Here is a 22,113-nt window from a genome sequence, read left to right as displayed (position 1 = left end):
CCATGTGCTCTTAGGTTGCATTATCTGTGAAATGACATTACGAAAGAATGTCGGCTGATATTCACTTTACAGAAGGAGACTTTTTATAACATACCAAAACTTCATTCTATAACTCATATGCAAGCTTTCTTAGGGGCAGTCAGTTACTGCCGGCAATGAATCTTAGAATACTAGAAATAATAAAACCACTTCAGGAATACACTCGAATGAGAGTGCACTTCAACAACAGAAGCCGAAGGGCTTTTACCAAGTTAAAACGGCTATTAACTGAGGCCCGTTGATTGAGCATACCTGATTAGAAAAAGGGATTTACTTTGGATGGCATACATCATAGACCCATAACCTATTACAGTAAAGAGTTGGATGTAGTTGCAGCAGGAATTCTGCCCTTTCTATGCTCAGTGGCTGCTGCAGCCTCGATGGTGGAGCAAAGTGCAAATATTGTGTTGGGATCACCTTTGGAGGTGGCTGATCCACATGCAGTGGTGTCATTATTTATTTAAGACATAGCACATGCCTGTCTAGTGGTCTAGCAAATATGAGATACTCTTACTGAATTCATCCACCATTACCTTGACTAGATGTGTAATTCTGAACCCAATATCCTTTTGCCTGACCCACAGGAGAGTGAACCACACAATTCCACCCCACACAACTGTGTGTCAGTGACTGACTGTCTGGTAATGCCCTGTACTGACCTCTTCGATGTACCACTGCTCAACTCAAACCACGATTATTTTGTGGACAGGTTGTGTTTTAGAAATCAGAATGGGCATGTGGTCAGGGGTATTCAGTATGTTCCCCCACGGAGATGGTGGAAAGTGCCAAACTGCCCCAGGTGATGTTAGTCCAATTGGGAGAACTTGTGGCCCTCACACAAGCCTGTCGACTAGTGGCACAGAGGTCTGTTAATGTTTATACCAAGTCACAATACGAATTTGCATAGCCAAGACTTTGGTTAGCACTGGAAGCAAAGAGGCTTTATGACTTCAACCGGTACTCTCATACAAACAGTCAGTACGTGTCAGCTCTTTTAGATGCCATAATACTGCCTGAGAGGATTGCTATCATTAAAAGTGCCAACCACCAGGTGCTGGATGATACTATCAGCTGTGGAAATTATTTTGCTGATTGAAGCATCAAATTGGCTGCCACATTAGAGGACAGTGATGGGTAGGTTTTGCCAGTTGAAACCGTGCAGGAAGTGACTCCATATAAATAATTAGAAGACATTGCACACATGCAAGAGAATGTGCCATATAATGAAATGGATGATTTGATCAGAAAAGGGCTGCCAGTTGCATGAATACTCTCTGTGGCGAGATGAACAGGGTCAGTTAGGAGCTCCAAAAATACTAGTGTCACACCTAATCAGCATGTACCATGACCATGCACATGTTTGTAGGGATGGATTACAATGCTGGTTGAACGTTTATGGTTTGCACCCGAGTTCACCACTATGGCTCAAGAGTGCTTTCAAAGATGTGTAATATGTCTACAAAATAAAATGGGGAAAAGTGCAATCAGACCAAGGGCACACCCACCCCCTTATGACCCATGGGTTTACAGATTTATTTCCTCCAACTGCTGATTTTTTAATAATATCATTAAAACTCTGTTATCTACTCAAAAGATTCTGCATAATTTGCATTGCCCTCAAAACCCTCAGGCAGCAGGGGCAGTAGAGAGAGACAAAATGGATTCTTGAAGAATAAATTGGCGCTCCCACTAGTTCTATTCAGAAATACACCTGCTAAGAAAATTGGTTTGAGTCAGATCATTTGCAATGAAGAGATGATCGATTGTTGGAATATGTCAAGACCTTATGGTCCTCTGCCAGTCTCATTCCCAATCAGGTTCAAGCTGCTCTGCCATGGGAAGCTGACTCTCCAGGTAATTCATTACAGCCCAGTGACAGTGTCCTGATAAAGGTTCACCAGAGAAAGACCGCTCTAACCCCAAGATGGAAGGTGCTCCTCTTGGTATTACTCACCTCAAACTCAGTGTTAAAAGTTCAGGGGCACCCAACATGGGTGCATGTGAGTCACTGCAAATGGGTAGTAGCCCTCACAGTGTAGTTACTGTGTTTTGCTTAATTGCCTGTCTGTGCTGTCTGTCTGTTATAGGAAAACATGACTCTGTTGTACAAACGTTTAGCTATGAAAAACTTGGCTAACATTATGACATCGGCTGAAGAAAAGATGGATAGTTCATTGGCAAGGGGAATCTATGATCTAAATGGATCCTGGGAATGTGGGGTGGACCTTTGGTTGGGATTTATACCACGGTCAGACGAATGCCCAGTGGGGATAGCACCATCTCTCTGTGAGGGTCTACCAAATGAGTGATAACGATGATTTGAAAGTTCTGAACTCTAAATGGGTAGAGCCCAGAGCGAGGCCTCAACCTAACGCTAAAAATTGAAAAATGAGTGCAGCCACTAACATACCTACTACTGTAAAAGAAAAATCAATTGCATTGTATCCAGAGCCTACACATGTTTCTGACTTAATATATTACTGTCACTGTTTATTTTACTAGGAGGAGAAATACAATAATTTCTAAAATCATCTATTGCTACAAACAATGGATAGGAACCACAGTGGTGATAGCACAAAGAGAACTTGCTGGAAATGGAAGCATAGTTCCCTTTATGCTAGATTTGCCCATGGTTATGCACAGCATGGTGGTGCCAGGGCATTGTGATGTGGAAGATCTTAGTGATGTTGTAAGTATGGAAACACATCCATTACGTTCGGAGTGTTATTTACTAACAACAGTGGATTGGAAAAAATAGTACCAGTTCAGTGAAGGTGTGTTAGAATTCTACTGATTCCAGGTGTCATTTTAGACAGTTTAGACGTTAGAACATTTACTATGATTCTGCAGGTGCAGTCCCCAGAGATGGAGATAGGAGAGTTTATGAAGTGTACTGAAGTGTATAATCAACGGTTGTGGAATAACACCCAGTCGATTCCAGACATAGACGGATACAGATGCATGCTATTAAATGTAACTTTAGGCATGGTCTTGTTTACTGTTGCTTTGTCCGCTTTCCAGGTGACTTCCCATTACCGTGACTAAACCCAGGGAACTAGAATTTGATTGGCTGAGCAGCTAAAGGAATTGATGGAAGGAGGACAGAAAAGGGGAGTATTTATATCAAATGTGGATTGGTTCTAATACTGCACTTGCAACATGGACTATATATAAAGGCACACAGTTAAAGGGTCAAATTGACATACTTGAGAAGGCCACAGGCTCATATCTGGGGCAGAGCTGACAGGTAGTGAGCCACGGATTGGTGAGCTTCATGTTATAGTCTTCTTGAGTCAGCTTACCAAAGAGGCCCTGCAGAAGCTGAATGATGACGTGCTCGAAGCTGGAAGAAACTGGAGTGGGATATGGTGTGTAAGAGGTACACGATTTTCTGAATACCTAATCGCTATCGATCAGAGAAGATATGCGACACAATAGCTGGCTACAGTTGTTGAAGAATGACTCTGGGATACCTGAACGCTTCTGGCAATGGAGAAACATCTGTAAGTACAGTGGTTGGCACTCTGAAGATAAAGCGCGTTTGTTTACAGCACATGGGCCAGTCAAAGGACTTTGGGCACTGGGCAGCAGAACAGTGCCTGGACCATGGACAGGATGTAACTGGGAGTCAGTGACATACCATGAATTACTGGAAATGAAATGATCCACCAATATCTCCAGATACCTGATCTCTGCCCCAAAGAATATCCCTGATCTGTGGTTTAGTATTAGTTCTAATTCTGAGTTATGATCTTTACAGCCCTCACCATTGCAATGTTTGAGCAAATTAATTGAGGGTCAGATAGTGTTGGTTGGAAATTTTGTGTGCTGGGCAGGTAAAGGATCTGGATATAGTTTGGTAGGGTGAATGTTGTTTCAACGGAATGATGGATATGTAGAATAAGTAGCTCCACCTGAGTCTGATGTGCATTTCACTCTTCATACAATTACTTAGCAGATTACTGTTTTTCTGGCAGGCTACAAAGAGGAGTATTGTAAAAGTGTATGTGGAATTTCTGAAGGGATGGCCAAAGATAGTGCCACATTGATTTTAAGATTTGGAGGAGGTAGAAGAAGCAGTGAGGTGTGTACCAAATGTGACTAAAGGCCTTCATTTTGAGTGAACCATTTGGGAAACAAGGTGCCTGTAACAACGTTACCGGCACCTTTTATGGACCGCTTACTCCGAGTCTGCCGGGGGGTGCTGTGAACTACCAGAAAGCCTGACCTGTCAGTAGTTCAGGCACCTACCGGCAGATATTCACTGAAGCACTGTCACCATTACTAACGGTGCCAGTGTTTCAGTGTTCCCATTTCAGTGGAGTCCTATGTGACTCTACGGGAATAGGAACTTACTGTTTCTCCGCCGCCCATAATATCCTGATATTACCAGGATATAGGGTGGTTGAAACGGTAAGTTTGGGTTTCCGGTAGGACACTGGAACTACCAGAAGACTACCAGCAACCTTATAATGAGGGCTTGGGTGTTTGCAGGTGCTGGAGACAGTGAATAGCCAAAAGAAACAATAATTTGAAGTGACCCATCGCACATCCGCGATATGTGTTGCAGGAGATGTGTTCTGTGCAGTTAATCAGGAAGTGTCTGAACAGCCTTACATTACCACCACAACATGTCTCACAGTGTGTTCTCGTACATTGGCTGGGGAATTCTGGTGTTGTATGAGTTGCTGGTGCCTTCAGGAGCTGTGGTAATACAAAACAGATCCTCCAGTTTTGCTCCTCTTCGTTCGGCCCCTGAGCTCAACCCATCCTTTGCCCTGCTAGACAAACAGCAGGAAACTGTCATGTTGCAGAAGGAGTTGGCGCAGTTGATGCAAACACATGAAGACGATTGTATGTACTGCAAAAAGTAATGTGGTAATGGTAGATGGTATACCTGCACAAACAAACAGCAGGAGCGGACCATAGTTAAGTGAGGACTAGAACTGAATTCCCTGTGCAAATGAAAAACATGTGAATTGGGAATTAGTGCTGGGGTACAAGGAGTTTAGTTAGATTAGTTGCACAGTTACCACAAAATGAAGGTCTGTTAATGCTGATGACCCTCGTCCCCATGGGCAGGAGGAACAGGATTCATGTTGTAATGAACATGTACTGCTGTTTGCCTCGAAACTCATCAGTAAAAATTACAAAAGTAATCAAAAAGAAGTGTACACCAGGCAAGAAGTAACACAATTTATACTGGGCTCGGTTACATCTCGGAAAGTGAAATTCAAACAGAACTGCATGAAATGCGCTGCCAATGTTACGCTCCAAAAATGGAAACTATAATGGCACAAACTAATCAGCATCAAAACATATTGCAACAACAATACAATCCCCATGATACTCTAATTGGTAGGGCTAGGTTATTCCCCTGCACCAGGACATACAATATCCACAAATTATTGGGTCCTGCAAATCTTACCTCACAACTCTCAATTCTGCTCTGACATCACAGTCCAACCCACGGTTCCCACAACATGTTGCCAAAACATTCAGACATTTGAGATGCCCGGCGGATCTTCAATCATCTATCACCGGACATCTCTACCTGCTTCTCATGAGAACACAACCGATTATGACACTACAAGAGCCTTGAGATGTTAACAAGTTATGGCCTTAATGTTGCAATCGAGGAACTCTTTGAGCCACATCCTAGACCGTTAGAACCCACATCAAATGCATCGAGAGCTGTTCAGTTCTTCCTGAACGAGCTTGGGACTGTGTGCTTTGCAGTGTGCTGCCATATCCTACCACTGTTAGACAAATTAATAAAAACACAAATTTGTTTTCTAGTCAACGTGAGCACCCAGGCCTGTTTGCAATGCCTAAATCTAATGTTATGTCCCACATACAGTTTAAGCCTCATTATTTGCAAATTATTTAGCACGAACACCATAAAAAAAGGGTCCTTCTCCAGCCTGATGCATAACCCTATGTGAGGAAAAGGAAGTGTCCACGGGCTGTGGATCACTCGCGTTCCCTGCACACTCAGGTTATTGCCAGTGGCAATCAATTCTTCAAAATGTTTCTCTAATACTCTTGAGGATCTGTTTCAGTACTCCATTTCTGGTCTGAACTGCTTACACAGCAAAGAGGAATAACTTAGAGTTGACTTAGAGTAACTGGCTAATTAGCCATCAACTGGGGTTATCTCAATCTGCACTTTGGTAATAGTCATTTACACGCTTTCTTAATCTGTAGAGGTAATAATTATGCAGTCACTTGGTTATTGATTTCAGTAGAAAAATACAATTTATTAATACATGCTAGTCTATATGGTATTACCCAAATTGTTCATTTACAATTGTTCGAATGAACAATTGAACGAATTTAAAGGGTCACAATTGACCTTTTCACAATTGACCGCATATATATATAGTATTTGGGTCACTCTGATTTTTTTGCAAAGTTTGGTGAGGATTCATCCAGGGGGGGCAAAGTTATAGGGGGGGTCCCAAAACTTTTTTTTTCCCAAAAAACTTTGCTCACGCCTACAGCCCAAAAAGCTGGACGGATTTACACCAAATTTGCGGCAGGAGCGGCAGCTTGGTCCCGAAAGCGTGCTTTGCTTTATTTGGTGTAAATGCGTCCAGTAGTTTTTAAAAAAATGACAAAAATGTAAGTGAAAAAAATTAGTGATATCTGTGTTCGCTTCGTGGACACACTTCTCTGTTCGCTCCGCGGACAGGACGGTGATTGGCCAAGCAGCTTGCGTGATGTCCGCGGACATCTGACATGCTCTCTCATTGGATGCGGTGAAAGCGTGCAGTGCGTCTGGCTACAGAGACGCCCGCCATCTTTGTTCCTCGCCGCCTGCACAGTAAGTCTTGTGTCTGTCTCCTGTTCCTCCCACCCCCGCTGATGCCCCGTGTGTCTCCTTCCCCCGACCCCAATTAATGCCCTGTGTGTCCCTCTCCCTCCCCCCCACCCCTGCTCATGCCCTGTGTGTCTCTCTCCCTCCCCCCCACCCCCGCTCATGCCCCGTGTGTCTCTCTCCTTCCCCCCCACCCCTGCTCATGCCCCGTGTGTCTCTCTCTCCCTCCCCCCGCTCATACCCCGTGTGTCTCTCTCCCTCCCCCCACCCCCCGCTCATGCCCCGTGTGTCTATCTTCCTCCCACCCACCACCGCTCATGCCCCGGGTGTTTCTCTCCCTCCCCCCCACCCCCGCTCATGCCCCGTGTCTCTCTCCCCTTCCCCCCACCCCCTGCGCATGCCCCGTGTGTCTCTCTCCCTCCCCCGACCCCTGTTCATGCCCCGTGTGTCTCTCCCCCTCCCCCCCACCACCACTCAAGCCCCATGTGTATCTCTCCCTCCCCCACCCCGCTCATGCCCCGTGTGTCTCTTTCCCTCCCCTCCACCCCCCGCTCATGCCCCGTGTGTCTCTCTCCCTCTCCCCCACCCCCGCTCTAGCCCCATGTGTATCTCTCCCTCCCCCACCCCGCTCATGCCCCGTGTGTCTCTCTCCCTCCCCTCCACCCCCGCTCATGCCCCGTGTGTCTCTCTCCCTCCCCTCCACCCCTGCTCATGCCCCGTGTCTCTCTCCCCTTCCCCCCAACCCCCGCTCATGCCCTGTGTGTCTCTCTCCCTCCCCCCACCCCCGCTCATGCCCCGTGTGTCTTTCCGACTCCCGCCCACCCCCGCTCTTGCCCCGTGTACCTTTCCCCCTCCCGCCCACCCCCCGCTCATGCCCTGTGTGTCGCTCTCCCTCCCCCCCACCCCCGCTCAAGCCCGTGTTTCTCTCTTCCTCCCCCCACCCCCGCTCATGCCCCGTGTGTCTCTCTCCCTCCCCTCCACCCCCGCTCATGCCCCGTGTGTCTCTCCCCTTCCCCCCACCCCCCGCTCATGTCCTGTGTGTCTCTCTCACTCCCCCCCACCCCCGCTCATGCCCCGTGTCTCTCTCCCCTTCCCCCCAACCCCCGCTCATGCCCCGTGTGTCTTTCCCCCTCCCGCCCACCCCCGCTCTTGCCCCGTGTGTCTTTCCCCCTCCCGCCCACACCCGCTCATGCCCCGTGTGTCTTTCCGACATCCACCCACCCCAGCTCATACCCTGTGTGTTTTTCCCCCTCCTGGCCAACCCCGCTCATGCCCCGTGTGTCTTTCCCCCTCCCGCCCACCCACGCTCATGCCCTGTGTGTCTCTCCCCCTCCCGCCCACCCCCGCTCATGCCCTGTGTGTCTTTCCCCCTCACACCCACCCCCGCTCATGCCCCATGTGTCTTTCCCCCTCGCGCCCACCCCCGCTCATGCCCCGTGTGTCTTTCCCCCTCCCGCCCACCCCCGCTCATGCCCCGTGTGTCTTTCCCCCTCCCGCACACCCCCGCTCATGCCCCGTGTTTCTTTCCCCCTCCCGCCCACCCCCGCTCATGCCCCGTGTCTGTCTCCTGTTCTCCCCACCCCCGCTCATGCCCCGTATCTGTCTCCTGTTCCCCCATCCCCCGCTCATACCCCGTGTCTGTCTCCTGTTCTCCCCACCCCCCTGCTCATGCCCCGTGTCTGTCTCCTGTTCTCCCCACCCCTTCTCATGCCTCGTGTCTCTCTCCTGTTGGCCCCACCCCCCGCTCATGCCCCGTGTCTGTCTCCTGTTGCCCCCCACCCCCCGCTCATGCCTCATGTCTCCCTCGTGTTCCCCCCCGCTCATGCCCCGTGTCTCCCTCGTGTTCCCCCACCCGCTGCTCATGCCCCATGTATCTCTCGTCTTCCCCCACCACCGCTCATGCCCCGTGTTTCCTTCCTTTTCCCCCCACCCCCTGCTCATGCCCCATTTGTACCCTGTTCCCTCTCACCCCCCGCTCATGCCCATGTGTCTCCCCTGTTCCCCCCACCCCCCGCTCATGCCCTATTGTGTTCTTTATACACCCCGCCTTCCGTTTCCATGGTGGCCATCTTTTTGTTTTTTTTACCACCCAGCGTTCCTACTTTGAGGACATAAGATGTTAGTGGTCTCCATCTATTGAAAAGGATGTTATGGTGACGTTGCACTAATAAAAACCTTTAAAAGTTAGTTAAACAAAAATGTTACAGGGTCATTATGGTTAAGTTACACTAATAAAAACCTATGAAATTCAATGAAAAAACGTTGTTAAAGGGACGTTATGGTTAAGTTGTGCTACTAAAAACCTATGAAATTCAGTGAAAAAACTTTGTTAAAGGGACGTTATGGTTAAGTTGCGCTACTAAAAACCTATGAAATTCAGTGAAAAAACGTTGTCAAAGGGACGTTATGGTTCCAAGTAAAACCGGAAAACCCTTGAAATTCGCCAGTATGGTAAGCTAAGCAACCATAACTCGCGCCACCACCGTGCACTGCTAAGACTAACACCCAGGACATCAAAGATGACATCACAAATGTCATTGATGACATCACTGATGACATCACATGTCTGGCTCACTCTTTTTTCTTTTGCTGACATATCTAGGCCATATGGTTTTCTTCAGTAACAGTCAGAAACTAAAAATGTTATTTTATTTGTAGACGTATCCTTCCAGTAGGTTCTTACAGTAATTCCCTTAGAGTCCAGTCACATCATATGAAACATATACATACGGGAAGACACAAGCTTGAAAGACAGCAATCCTTTTTGTGCATAAAGATAATCAATAGACTTATGAGCACTTTCTGATAGTTCTATTATTTTTTTTTTATGGCTGTACTTTCCCTGTATATGGTCATATTTTTATATTCAGACTACTTTGTACTCACACTACTTTCCTTAGGGTCCAATCACATCTACTGATACATATACCTAGGGTAAATAGCAGCTTTGAAACAGAGCAATCATTTATTTGCATGAAAATAATCAGTTAAATTATGAATTGTTTCTGCTACTACTTGTGCTTTTTTGCTAAATTCACTTTCCCGGTATATACTCATATCGGTATGTGTTCTTGTGTCTTTGTGTTTTGTCTATAGTAATGCAATTATGTAATACATGTGTTTTATTAGCTACTAATTACATATTTCACAGTACACAAAAATCTATTAAGAAAACAATTATCATTTCATTATTCAACATATTAACATTACGAATATTATACCTTCATCTTGTACACTGCACACAATGTTATGTTTCTGTATGAGTAGCTTAGTATACTAGATAGAACCCCATAATAGAATGCTATTTATATCAATGCATCGTTCAATGCACTAATTAGGGTATGATATTTATTGCAATGATCCTTGACACTTGTTTCGCAACATTATAATAAGAATCCCGTGTACACATATTTCATGAAAAGTACATACACATGTGATGTCATCAGTGATGTCATCAATGACATTTGTGATGTCATCTTTGATGTCCTGGGTGTTAGTCTTAGCAGTGCACGGTGGTGGCGCGAGTTATGGTTGCTTAGCTTACCATAACTGGCGAATTTCAAGGGTTTTTCGGTTTTACTTGGAACCATAACGTCCCTTTGACAAAGTTTTTTCACTGAATTTCATAGGCTTTTAGTAGCGCAACTTAACCATAACGTCCCTTTAACAAAGTTTTTTCATTGAATATATATATATATATCGCTTTAGTCCAGGGGGGGCAAAGTTATAGGGGGGTTCCCAAAACTTGAATGGGAAAAAATGTTTGCTTGCGCCTACAGCCCAAACCGTTGGACGGATTTCCACCAAATTTGGACCAGGAGCAGCGGCTTGGTCCCGAAAGCATGCTTTTGCAAATTTGGTGAAAATCCGTCCAGTAGTTTTTTTTAAAATGACGAAAAAGTAGGTAAAAAAAAATTAGTGATATCTGTGTTCGGTTCGCGGACTCACTTCCCTGTTCGCTCCGCGGACAGTGTCCTGATTGGCCAAACGTCTTGCGTGATGTTCGCGGACATGCAACGTGTTCACTGATTGGACGGCGTGGAGCGTGAAGCGCGTCAGATTTTTCGGTAGCGCCCGCCATATTGGATTCGCGGACGTCCGCGGACAGCGCGGTGAAACTTTGTTCAAAATGTGTATTTAGTAGAGTGTGTTGGTGTGTAGGAGTGTTTGGGGAGGGTGGGAGTGTATGAGATAGGATGAAAGTTGTGTTTTTTATGTGTTAGACGTTCTTTTTGTGTTCGATTTGTTTGCGGACATCACGGGTGTTCTGAAATGTTCTAAATAAACTGACTGGGGGGTGTTCTAAGGACTCAATATGTGTCCGTTTTGTTCGCAAGCAAAGTGAAACTGTTCTAAGAACACTCGCGGTGTCCGGGGAGTGTTCGTAGGGGGTGTCCTGAGGACGCTGTCCGTATTGTTCTCTGTCAAGTTGAATGTGTTCTAAGAACACCCGCGGTGTCCTGAAATGTTCGCAAATAAACAAAATGGGGGTGTTATGAAGACGTTTTTGAGAACACTCCCGGTGTCCTGAAATGTTCGTATGGGGTGTCCTGAGGACGCTGTCCGTATTGTTCTCTGTCAAGTTGAATGTGTTCTAAGAACACCCGCGGTGTCCTGAAAGGTTCGCAAATAAACAAAATGGGGGTGTTCTGAAGACGCTTCTAAGAACACTTGCGGTGTCCGGGGAGTGTTCGTAGGGGGTGTCCTGAGGACGCTGTCCGTATTGTTCTCTGTCAAGTTGAATGTGTCCTAAGAACACTCACGGTGTCCTGAAATGTTCGCAAATAAACAAGATGTTGGTGTTCTGAAGACGCTTCTAAGAACACTCCCGGTGTCCTGGAATGTTCGTAGGGGGTGTCCTGAGGACGCTGTCCGTATTGTTCTCTGTCAAGTTGAATGTGTTCTAAGCAGGGGCGTTGCTAGGGGGGGGCTAAGGGGGCTATAGCCCCTGATCTTTTGGTTGTAGCCCCGGATAGAATCTCAGGAGCTACAGCCAAAAGACTAGCTAGCCCCCAGTCCCAACAGTTCCTACAACAGCATAGCCCCGGGTCTTTTCCAGACCTAGCAACTCCCCTGGTTCTAAGAACACCCACGGTGTCCTGAAATGTTCGCAAATAAACAAAATGGGGGTGTTCTGAAGACGCTTCTAAGAACACTTGCGGTGTCCGTTGAGTGTTCGTAGGGGGTGTCCTTAGGACGCTGTCCGTATTGTTCTCTTTCAAGTTGAATGTGTCCTAAGAACACTCGCGGTGTCCTGAAATGTTCGCAAATAAACAAGATGGTGGTGTTCTGAAGAAGCTTCTAAGAACACTCCCGGTGTCCTGGAATGTTCGTAGGGGGTGTCCTGAGGATGCTGTCTGTATTGTTCTCTGTCAAGTTGAATGTGTTCTAAGAACACCCGCGGTGTCCTGAAATGTTCGCAAACAAACAAAATGGGGGTGTTCTGAAGACTTTTTTGAGAACACTCCCGTTGTCCTGAAATGTTCGTAGGGGGTGTCCTGAGGACGCTGTCCGTATTGTTCTCTGTCAAGTTGAATGTGTTCTAAGAACACCCGCGGTGTCCTGAAATGTTCGCAAATAAACAAAATGGGGGTGTTCTGAAGACGCTTCTAAGAACACTCGCGGTGTCCGGGGAGTGTTCGTAGGGGGTGTCCTGAGGACGCTGTCCGTATTGTTCTCTGTCAAGTTGAATGTGTCCTAAGAACACTTGCGGTGTCCTGAAATGTTCGCAAATAAACAAAATGGGGGTGTTCTGAAGACGCTTCTAAGAACACTCGCGGTGTCCGGGGAGTGTTCGTAGGGGGTGTCCTGAGGCTGCTGTCCGTATTGTTCTCTGTCAAGTTGAATGTGTCCTAAGAACACTCGCGGTGTCCTGAAATGTTCGCAAATAAAAAAGATGGTGATGTTCTGAAGACGCTTCTAAGAACACTCCCGGTGTCCTGGAATGTTCGTAGGGGGTGTCCTGAGGACGCTGTCCGTATTGTTCTCTGTCAAGTTGAATGTGTTCTAAGAACACCCGCGGTGTCCTGAAATGTTCGCAAATAAACAAAATGGGGGTGTTCTGAAGACGCTTCTAAGAACACTTGCGGTGTCCGGGGAGTGTTCGTAGGGGGTGTCCTGAGGACGCTGTCCGTATTGTTCTCTGTCAAGTTGAATGTGTCCTAAGAACACTCGCGGTGTCCTGAAATGTTCGCAAATAAACAAGATGGTGGTGTTCTGAAGACGCTTCTAAGAACACTCGCGGTGTCCGGGGAGTGTTCGTAGGGGGTGTCCTGAGGACGCTGTCCGTATTGTTTTCTGTCAAGTTGAATGTGTCCTAAGAACACTCGCGGTGTCCTGAAATGTTCGCAAATAAACAAGATGGTGGTGTTCTGAAGAAGCTTTTAAGAACACTCCCGGTGTCCTGGAATGTTCGTAGGGGGTGTCCTGAGGACGCTGTCCGTATTGTTCTCTGTCAAGTTGAATGTGTCCTAAGAACACTCGTGGTGTCCTGAAATGTTCGCAAATAAACAAGATGGTGGTGTTCTGAAGAAGCTTCTAAGAACACTTGCGGTGTCCGGGGAGTGTTCGTAGGGGGTGTCCTGAGGACGCTGTCCGTATTGTTCTCTGTCAAGTTGAATGTGTTCTAAGAACACCCGCGGTGTCCTGAAATGTTCGCAAATAAACAAAATGGGGGTGTTCTGAAGACGCTTCTATGAACACTTGCGGTGTCCGGGGAGTGTTCGTAGGGGGTGTCCAGAGGACGCTGTCCGTATTGTTCTCTGTCAAGTTGAATGTGTCCTAAGAACACTCGCGGTGTCCTGAAATGTTTGCAAATAAACAAGATGGCGGTGTTCTGAAGACGCTTCTAAGAACACTCGCGGTGTCCGGGGAGTGTTCGTAGGGGGTGTCCTGAGGATGCTGTCCGTATTGTTCTCTGTCAAGTTGAATGTGTCCTAAGAACACTTGCGGTGTCCTGAAATGTTCGCAAATAAACAAGATGGTGGTGTTCTGAAGACGCTTCTAAGAACACTTGCGGTGTCCGGGGAGTGTTCGTAGGGGGTGTCCTGAGGACGCTGTCCGTATTGTTCTCTGTCAAGTTGAATGTGTTCTAAGAACACCCGCGGTGTCCTGAAATGTTCACAAATAAACAAAATGTGGGTGTTCTGAAGACGTTTTTGAGAACACTCCCGGTGTCATGGAATGTTCGTAGGGGGTGTCCTTAGGACGCTGTCCGTATTGTTCATTGTTAAGTTGAAAGTGTTCTAAGAACTATCGCATTGTTCTGAAATGTTCGTAGGGGGTGTCCTGAAAACGGTGTCCGTATTGTTCGCTGGCAAGTTAAAAGTGTTCTAAGAACACTCACATTTTTCGCGGACATTAAAAGTTTCCCATAGATCATAGTTGAAATGTTTGACTCTGTGGATGTGATATGCTGCGGTGGTTGTTGCCAGGGCATAGAGTCTTGGGTGCATGGCCATTTGGCCATGCACCCAAGACTGTATGCCCTGGCAACAACCACCGCAGCATATCACATTCATATTTGCTTATAACTTTGGGTGAAAAACAAATGTATGGCTCTCTGTCAAGTTGAATGTGTCCTAAGAACACTTGCGGTGTCCTGAAATGTTCGCAAATAAACAAGATGGTGGTGTTCTGAAGACGCTTCTAAGAACACTCGCGGTGTCCGGGGAGTGTTCGTAGGGGGTGTCCTGAGGACGCTGTCCGTATTGTTCTCTGTCAAGTTGAATGTGTCCTATGAACACTCGCGGTGTCCTGAAATGTTCGCAAATAAACAAGATGGTGGTGTTCTGAAGAAGCTTCTAAGAACACTCCCGGTGTCCTAGAATGTTCGTAGGGGGTGTCCTGAGGACGCTGTCCGTATTGTTCTCTGTCAAGTTGAATGTGTCCTAAGAACACTCGTGGTGTCCTGAAATGTTCGCAAATAAACAAGATGGTGGTGTTCTGAAGAAGCTTCTAAGAACACTTGCGGTGTCCGGGGAGTGTTCGTAGGGGGTGTCCTGAGGATGCTGTCCGTATTGTTCTCTGTCAAGTTGAATGTGTTCTAAGAACACCCGCGGTGTCCTGAAATGTTCGCAAATAAACAAAATGGGGGTGTTCTGAAGACGCTTCTATGAACACTTGCGGTGTCCGGGGAGTGTTCGTAGGGGGTGTCCAGAGGACGCTGTCCGTATTGTTCTCTGTCACGTTGAATGTGTCCTAAGAACACTCGCGGTGTCCTGAAATGTTTGCAAATAAACAAGATGGCGGTGTTCTGAAGACGCTTCTAAGAACACTCGCGGTGTCCGGGGAGTGTTCGTAGGGGGTGTCCTGAGGATGCTGTCCGTATTGTTCTCTGTCAAGTTGAATGTGTCCTAAGAACACTTGCGGTGTCCTGAAATGTTCGCAAATAAACAAGATGGTGGTGTTCTGAAGACGCTTCTAAGAACACTTGCGGTGTCCGGGGAGTGTTCGTAGGGGGTGTCCTGAGGACGCTGTACGTATTGTTCTCTGTCAAGTTGAATGTGTTCTAAGAACACCCGCGGTGTCCTGAAATGTTCACAAATAAACAAAATGTGGGTGTTCTGAAGACGTTTTTGAGAACACTCCCGGTGTCATGGAATGTTCGTAGGGGGTGTCCTTAGGACGCTGTCCGTATTGTTCATTGTTAAGTTGAAAGTGTTCTAAGAACTATCGCATTGTTCTGAAATGTTCGTAGGGGGTGTCCTGAAAACGGTGTCCGTATTGTTCGCTGGCAAGTTCAAAGTGTTCTAAGAACACTCACATTTTTCGCGGACATTAAAAGTTTCCCATAGATCATAGTTGAAATGTTTGACTCTGTGGATGTGATATGCTGCGGTGGTTGTTGCCAGGGCATAGAGTCTTGGGTGCATGGCCATTTGGCCATGCACCCAAGACTGTATGCCCTGGCAACAACCACCGCAGCATATCACATTCATATTTGCTTATAACTTTGGGTGAAAAACAAATTTATGGCTCTCTGTCAAGTTGAATGTGTCCTAAGAACACTTGCGGTGTCCTGAAATGTTCGCAAATAAACAAGATGGTGGTGTTCTGAAGACGCTTCTAAGAACACTTGCGGTGTCCGGGGAGTGTTCGTAGGGGGTGTCCTGAGGACGCTGTCCGTATTGTTCTCTGTCAAGTTGAATGTGTCCTATGAACACTCGCGGTGTCCTGAAATGTTCGCAAATAAACAAGATGGTGGTGTTCTGAAGAAGCTTCTAAGAACACTCCCAGTGTCCTAGAATGTTCGTAGGGGGTGTCCTGAGGACGCTGTCCGTATTGTTCTCTGTCAAGTTGAATGTGTCCTAAGAACACTCGCGGTGTCCTGAAATGTTCGCAAATAAACAAGATGGTGGTGTTCTGAAGACGCTTCTAAGAACACTCGCGGTGTCCGGGGAGTGTTCGTAGGGGGTGTCCTGAGGACGCTGTCCATATTGTTCTCTGTCAAGTTGAATGTGTCCTAAGAACACTCGCCGTGTCCTGAAATGTTCGCAAATAAACAAGATGGTGGTGTTCTGAAGACGCTTCTAAGAACACTTGCGGTGTCCGGGGAGTGTTCGTAGGGGGTGTCCTGAGGATGCTGTCTGTATTGTTCTCTGTCAAGTTGAATGTGTTCTAAGAACACCCGCGGTGTCCTGAAATGTTCGCAAATAAACAAAATGGGGGTGTTCTGAAGACGTTTTTGAGAACACTCCCGGTGGCCTGAAATGTTCTTAGGGGGTTTCCTGAGGACGCTGTCCGTATTGTTCTCTGTCAAGTTGAATGTGTTCTAAGAACACCCGCGGTGTCCTGAAATGTTCGCAAATAAACAAAATGGGGGTGTTCTGAAGACGCTTCTAAAAACACTTGCGGTGTCCGGGGAGTGTTCGTAGGGGGTGTCCTGAGGACGCTGTCCGTATTGTTCTCTGTCAAGTTGAATGTGTCCTAAGAACACTCGCGGTGTCCTGAAATGTTCGCAAATAAAAAAGATGGTGGTGTTCTGAAGACGCTTCTAAGAACACTCCCGGTGTCCTGGAATGTTCGTAGGGGGTGACCTGAGGACGCTGTCCGTATTGTTCTCTGTCAAGTTGAATGTGTTCTAAGAACACCCGCGGTGTCCTGAAATGTTCGCAAATAAACAAAATGGGGGTGTTCTGAAGACGCTTCTAAGAACACTTGCGGTGTCCGGGGAGTGTTCGTAGGGGGTGTCCTGAGGACGCTGTCCGTATTGTTCTCTGTCAAGTTGAATGTGTCCTAAGAACACTCGCGGTGTCCTGAAATGTTTGCAAATAAACAAAATGGTGGTGTTCTGAAGACGCTTCTAAGAACACTCGCGGTGTCCGGGGAGTGTTCGTAGGGGGTGTCCTGAGGACGCTGTCCGTATTGTTCTATGTCAAGTTGAATGTGTCCTAAGAACACTCGCGGTGTCCTGAAATGTTTGCAAATAAACAAGATGGTGGTGTTCTGAAGAAGCTTCTAAGAACACTCCCGGTGTCCTGGAATGTTCGTAGGGGGTGTCCTGAGGACGCTGTCCGTATTGTTCTCTGTCAAGTTGAATGTGTCCTAAGAACACTCGTGGTGTCCTGAAATGTTCGCAAATAAACAAGATGGTGGTGTTCTGAAGACGCTTCTAAGAACACTTGCGGTGTCCGGGGAGTGTTCGTAGGGGGTGTCCTGAGGACGCTGTCCGTATTGTTCTCTGTCAAGTTGAATGTGTTCTAAGAACACCCGCGGTGTCCTGAAATGTTCGCAAATAAACAAAATGGGGGTGTTCTGAAGACGCTTCTATGAACACTTGCGGTGCCGAGGAGTGTTCGTAGGGGGTGTCCTGAGGACGCTGTCCGTATTGTTCTCTGTCACGTTGAATGTGTCCTAAGAACACTCGCGGTGTCCTGAAATGTTCGCAAATAAACAAGATGGTGATGTTCTGAAGACGCTTCTAAGAACACTCGCGGTGTCCGGGGAGTGTTCGTAGGGGGTGTCCTGAGGACGCGATCCGTATTGTTCTCTGTCAAGTTGAATGTGTCCTAAGAACACTCGCGGTGTCCTGAAATGTTCGCAAATAAACAAGATGGTGGTGTTCTGAAGACGCTTCTAAGAACACTTGCGGTGTCCGGGGAGTGTTCGTAGAGGGTGTCCTGAGGACGCTGTCCGTATTGTTCTCTGTCAAGTTGAATGTGTTCTAAGAACACCCGCGGTGTCCTGAAATGTTCACAAATAAACAAAATGGGGGTGTTCTGAAGACGTTTTTGAGAACACTCCCGGTGTCCTGGAATGTTCGTAGGGGGTGTCCTTAGGACGCTGTCCGTATTGTTCGTTGTTAAGTTGAAAGTGTTCTAAGAACTATTGCATTGTTCTGAAATGTTCGTAGGGGGTGTCCTGAAAACGGTGTCCGTATTGTTCGCTGGCAAGTTCAAAGTGTTCTAAGAACACTCACATTTTTCGCGGACATTAAAAGTTTCCCATAGATCATAGTTGAAATGTTTTACTCTGTGGATGTGATATGCTGCGGTGGTTGTTGCCAGGGCATAGAGTCTTGGGTGCATGGCCATTTGGCCATGCACCCAAGACTGTATGCCCTGGCAACAACCACCGCAGCATATCACATTCATATTTGCTTATAACTTTGGGTGAAAAACAAATGTATGGTTCTCTGTCAAGTTGAATGTGTCCTAAGAACACTTGCGGTGTCCTGAAATGTTCGCAAATAAACAAGATGGTGGTGTTCTGAAGACACTTCTAAGAACACTTGCGGTGTCCGGGGAGTGTTCGTAGGGGGTGTCCTGAGGACGCTGTCCGTATTGTTCTCTGTCAAGTTGAATGTGTCCTAAGAACACTCGCGGTGTCCTGAAATGTTCGCAAATAAACAAGATGGTGGTGTTCTGAAGACGCTTCTAAGAACACTTGCGGTGTCCGGGGAGTGTTCGTAGGGGGTGTCCTGAAGACGCTGTCCGTATTGTTCTCTGTCAAGTTGAATGTGTTCTAAGAACACCCGCTGTGTCCTGAAATGTTCACAAATAAACAAAATGGCGGTGTTCTGAAGACGTTTTTGAGAACACTCCCGGTGTCCTGGAATGTTCGTAGGGGGTGTCCTTAGGACGCTGTCCGTATTGTTCGTTGTTAAGTTGAAAGTGTTCTAAGAACTATTGCATTGTTATGAAATGTTCGGAGGGGGTGTCCTGAAAACGGTGTCCGTATTGTTCGCTGGCAAGTTCAAAGTGTTCTAAGAACACTCACATTTTTCGCGGACATTAAAAGTTTCCCATAGATCATAGTTGAAATGTTTGACTCTGTGGATGTGATATGCTGCGGTGGTTGTTGCCAGGGCATACAGTCTTGGGTGCATGGCCATTTGGCCATGCACCCAAGACTGTATGCCCTGGCAACAACCACCGCAGCATATCACATTCATATTTGCTTATAACTTTGGGTGAAAAACAAATGTATGGTTCTCTGTCAAGTTGAATGTGTCCTAAGAACACTTGCGGTGTCCTGAAATGTTCGCAAATAAACAAGATGGTGGTGTTCTGAAGACGCTTCTAAGAACACTCGCGGTGTCCGGGGAGTGTTCGTAGGGGGTGTCCTGAGGACGCTGTCCGTATTGTTCTCTGTCAAGTTGAATGTGTCCTAAGAACACTCGCGGTGTCCTGAAATGTTTGCAAATAAACAAGATGGTGGTGTTCTGAAGAAGCTTCTAAGAACACTCCCGGTGTCCTGGAATGTTCGTAGGGGGTGTCCTGAGGACGCTGTCCGTATTGTTCTCTGTCAAGTTGAATGTGTCATAAGAACACTTGCGGTGTCCTGAAATGTTCGCAAATAAACAAGATGGTGGTGTTCTGAAGAAGCTTCTAAGAACACTCCCGGTGTCCTGGAATGTTCGTAGGGGGTGTCCTGAGGACGCTGTCCGTATTGTTCTCTGTCAAGTTGAATGTGTCATAAGAACACTCGCGGTGTCCTGAAATGTTCGCAAATAAACAAGATGGTGGTGTTCTGAAGACGCTTCTAAGAACACTCGCGGTGTCCGGGGAGTGTTCGTAGGGGGTGTCCTGAGGACGCTGTCCGTATTGTTCTCTGTCAAGTTGAATGTGTCCTAAGAACACTCGCGGTGTCCTGAAATGTTCGCAAATAAACAAGATGGTGGTGTTCTGAAGACGCTTCTAAGAACACTTGCGGTGTCCGGGGAGTGTTCGTAGGGGGTGTCCTGAGGACGCTGTCCGTATTGTTCTCTGTCAAGTTGAATGTGTTCTAAGAACACCCGCGGTGTCCTGAAATGTTCACAAATAAACAAAATGGGGTGTTCTGAAGACGTTTTTGAGAACACTCCCGGTGTCCTGGAATGTTCGTAGGGGGTGTCCTTAGGACGCTGTCCGTATTGTTCGTTGTTAAGTTGAAAGTGTTCCAAGAACTATTGCATTGTTCTGAAATGTTCGCAGGGGGTGTCCTGAAAACGGTGTCCGTATGGTTTGCTGGCAAGTTCAAAGTGTTCTAAGAACACTCACATTTTTTGCGGACATTAAAAGTTTCCCATAGATCATAGTTGAAATGTTTGACTCTGTGGATGTGATATGCTGCGGTGGTTGTTGCCAGGGCATAGAGTCTTGGGTGCATGGCCATTTGGCCATGCACCCAAGACTGTATGCCCTGGCAACAACCACCGCAGCATATCACATTCATATTTGCTTATAACTTTGGGTGAAAAACAAATGTATGGTTCTCTGTCAAGTTGAATGTGTCCTAAGAACACTTGCGGTGTCCTGAAATGTTCGCAAATAAACAAGATGGTGGTGTTCTGAAGACGCTTCTAAGAACACTCGCGGTGTCCGGGGAGTGTTCGTAGGGGGTGTCCTGAGGACGCTGTCCGTATTGTTCTCTGTCAAGTTGAATGTGTCCTATGAACACTCGCGGTGTCCTGAAATGTTCACAAATAAACAAGATGGTGGTGTTCTGAAGAAGCTTCTAAGAACACTCCCGGTGTCCTGGAATGTTCGTAGGGGGTGTCCTGAGGACGCTGTCCGTATTGTTCTCTGTCAAGTTGAATGTGTCCTAAGAACACTCGCGGTGTCCTGAAATGTTCGCAAATAAACAAGATGGTGGTGTTCTGAAGACGCTTCTAAGAACACTCGCGGTGTCCGGGAAGTGTTCGTAGGGGGTGTCCTGAGGACGCTGTCCGTATTGTTCTCTGTCAAGTTGAATGTGTTCTAAGAACACCCCCGGTGTCCTGAAATGTTCGCAAATAAACAAAATGGGGGTGTTCTGAAGACGTTTTTGAGAACACTCCCGGTGTCCTGGAATGTTCGTAGGGGGTGTCCTGAAAACGGTGTCCGTATTGTTCTCTGGCAAGTTCAAAGTGTTCTAAGAACACTCACATTGTTGGCGGGCATTAACAGTTTCCCATTCCAGAGTACTAGACATTTCTGTGAGAAAAAAAAAAAGATAATATATTTTTTAATCTAATACAGAAAGTTTAGAAATATATGAGTAAAATGAAGTACACTTACTATTTCTGGTAAGATAAGTCCTATGTATTCAGTGGGTCTGGTCTTTTTCTCAGTTCTGTTGTGTCTGTGAGGTAATTATGTTGGAAGCCAATTTATCTTCTTGTGGTATATTCCATTTCAGAACATATTGTATTTAAATGAATGGTTAGTGTGTTACATATATGGGTTACATTTCTTATGTATTACTATATATAATGTGTTTGTGTGCTGCTTTTTGAATTTGTTAAATGTTCCTATATTATGATATAACAATCAAACATACCCCCCCACCCCCTCCCCCCACAGTTTTTAGGTAGTGGTACTGTTCTCCGAACATGTCCGCGAACATTAAATAAGTTCGCGGACATCAAGTTCATAAGAAGAGATCTAGTCAGTTCCATATGACATGTATATAAAGTCAAAGTCATTATTGTTAAGTTGTGCTACTAAAAAACTATGAAATTCAGTGAAAAAACGTTGTTAAAGGGACATCATGGTTAAGTTGCGCTACTAAAAACCTATGAAATTCAGTGACAAAAACTTTGTTAAAGGGACGTTATGGTTAAGTTGCGCTACTAAAAACCTATGAAATTCAGTGAAAAAACTTTGTTAAAGGGACGTTATGGTTCCAAGTAAAACCGAAAAACCCTTGAAATTCGCCAGTAATGGTAAGCTAAGCAACCATAACTCGCGCCACCACCGTGCACTGCTAAGACTAACACCCAGGACATCAAAGATGACATCACAAATGTCATTGATGACATCACTGATGACATCACATGTGTATGTACATCT

This window comes from Ambystoma mexicanum, chromosome 4p, assembly GCF_040938575.1.
Source record: "Ambystoma mexicanum isolate Mex_15411 chromosome 4p, UKY_AmexF1_1, whole genome shotgun sequence".
Taxonomy (NCBI): Eukaryota; Metazoa; Chordata; class Amphibia; order Caudata; family Ambystomatidae; genus Ambystoma; species Ambystoma mexicanum.
The sequence above is the reverse complement of the archived record's forward strand: the minus strand, read 5'-3'. Positions refer to the sequence as shown.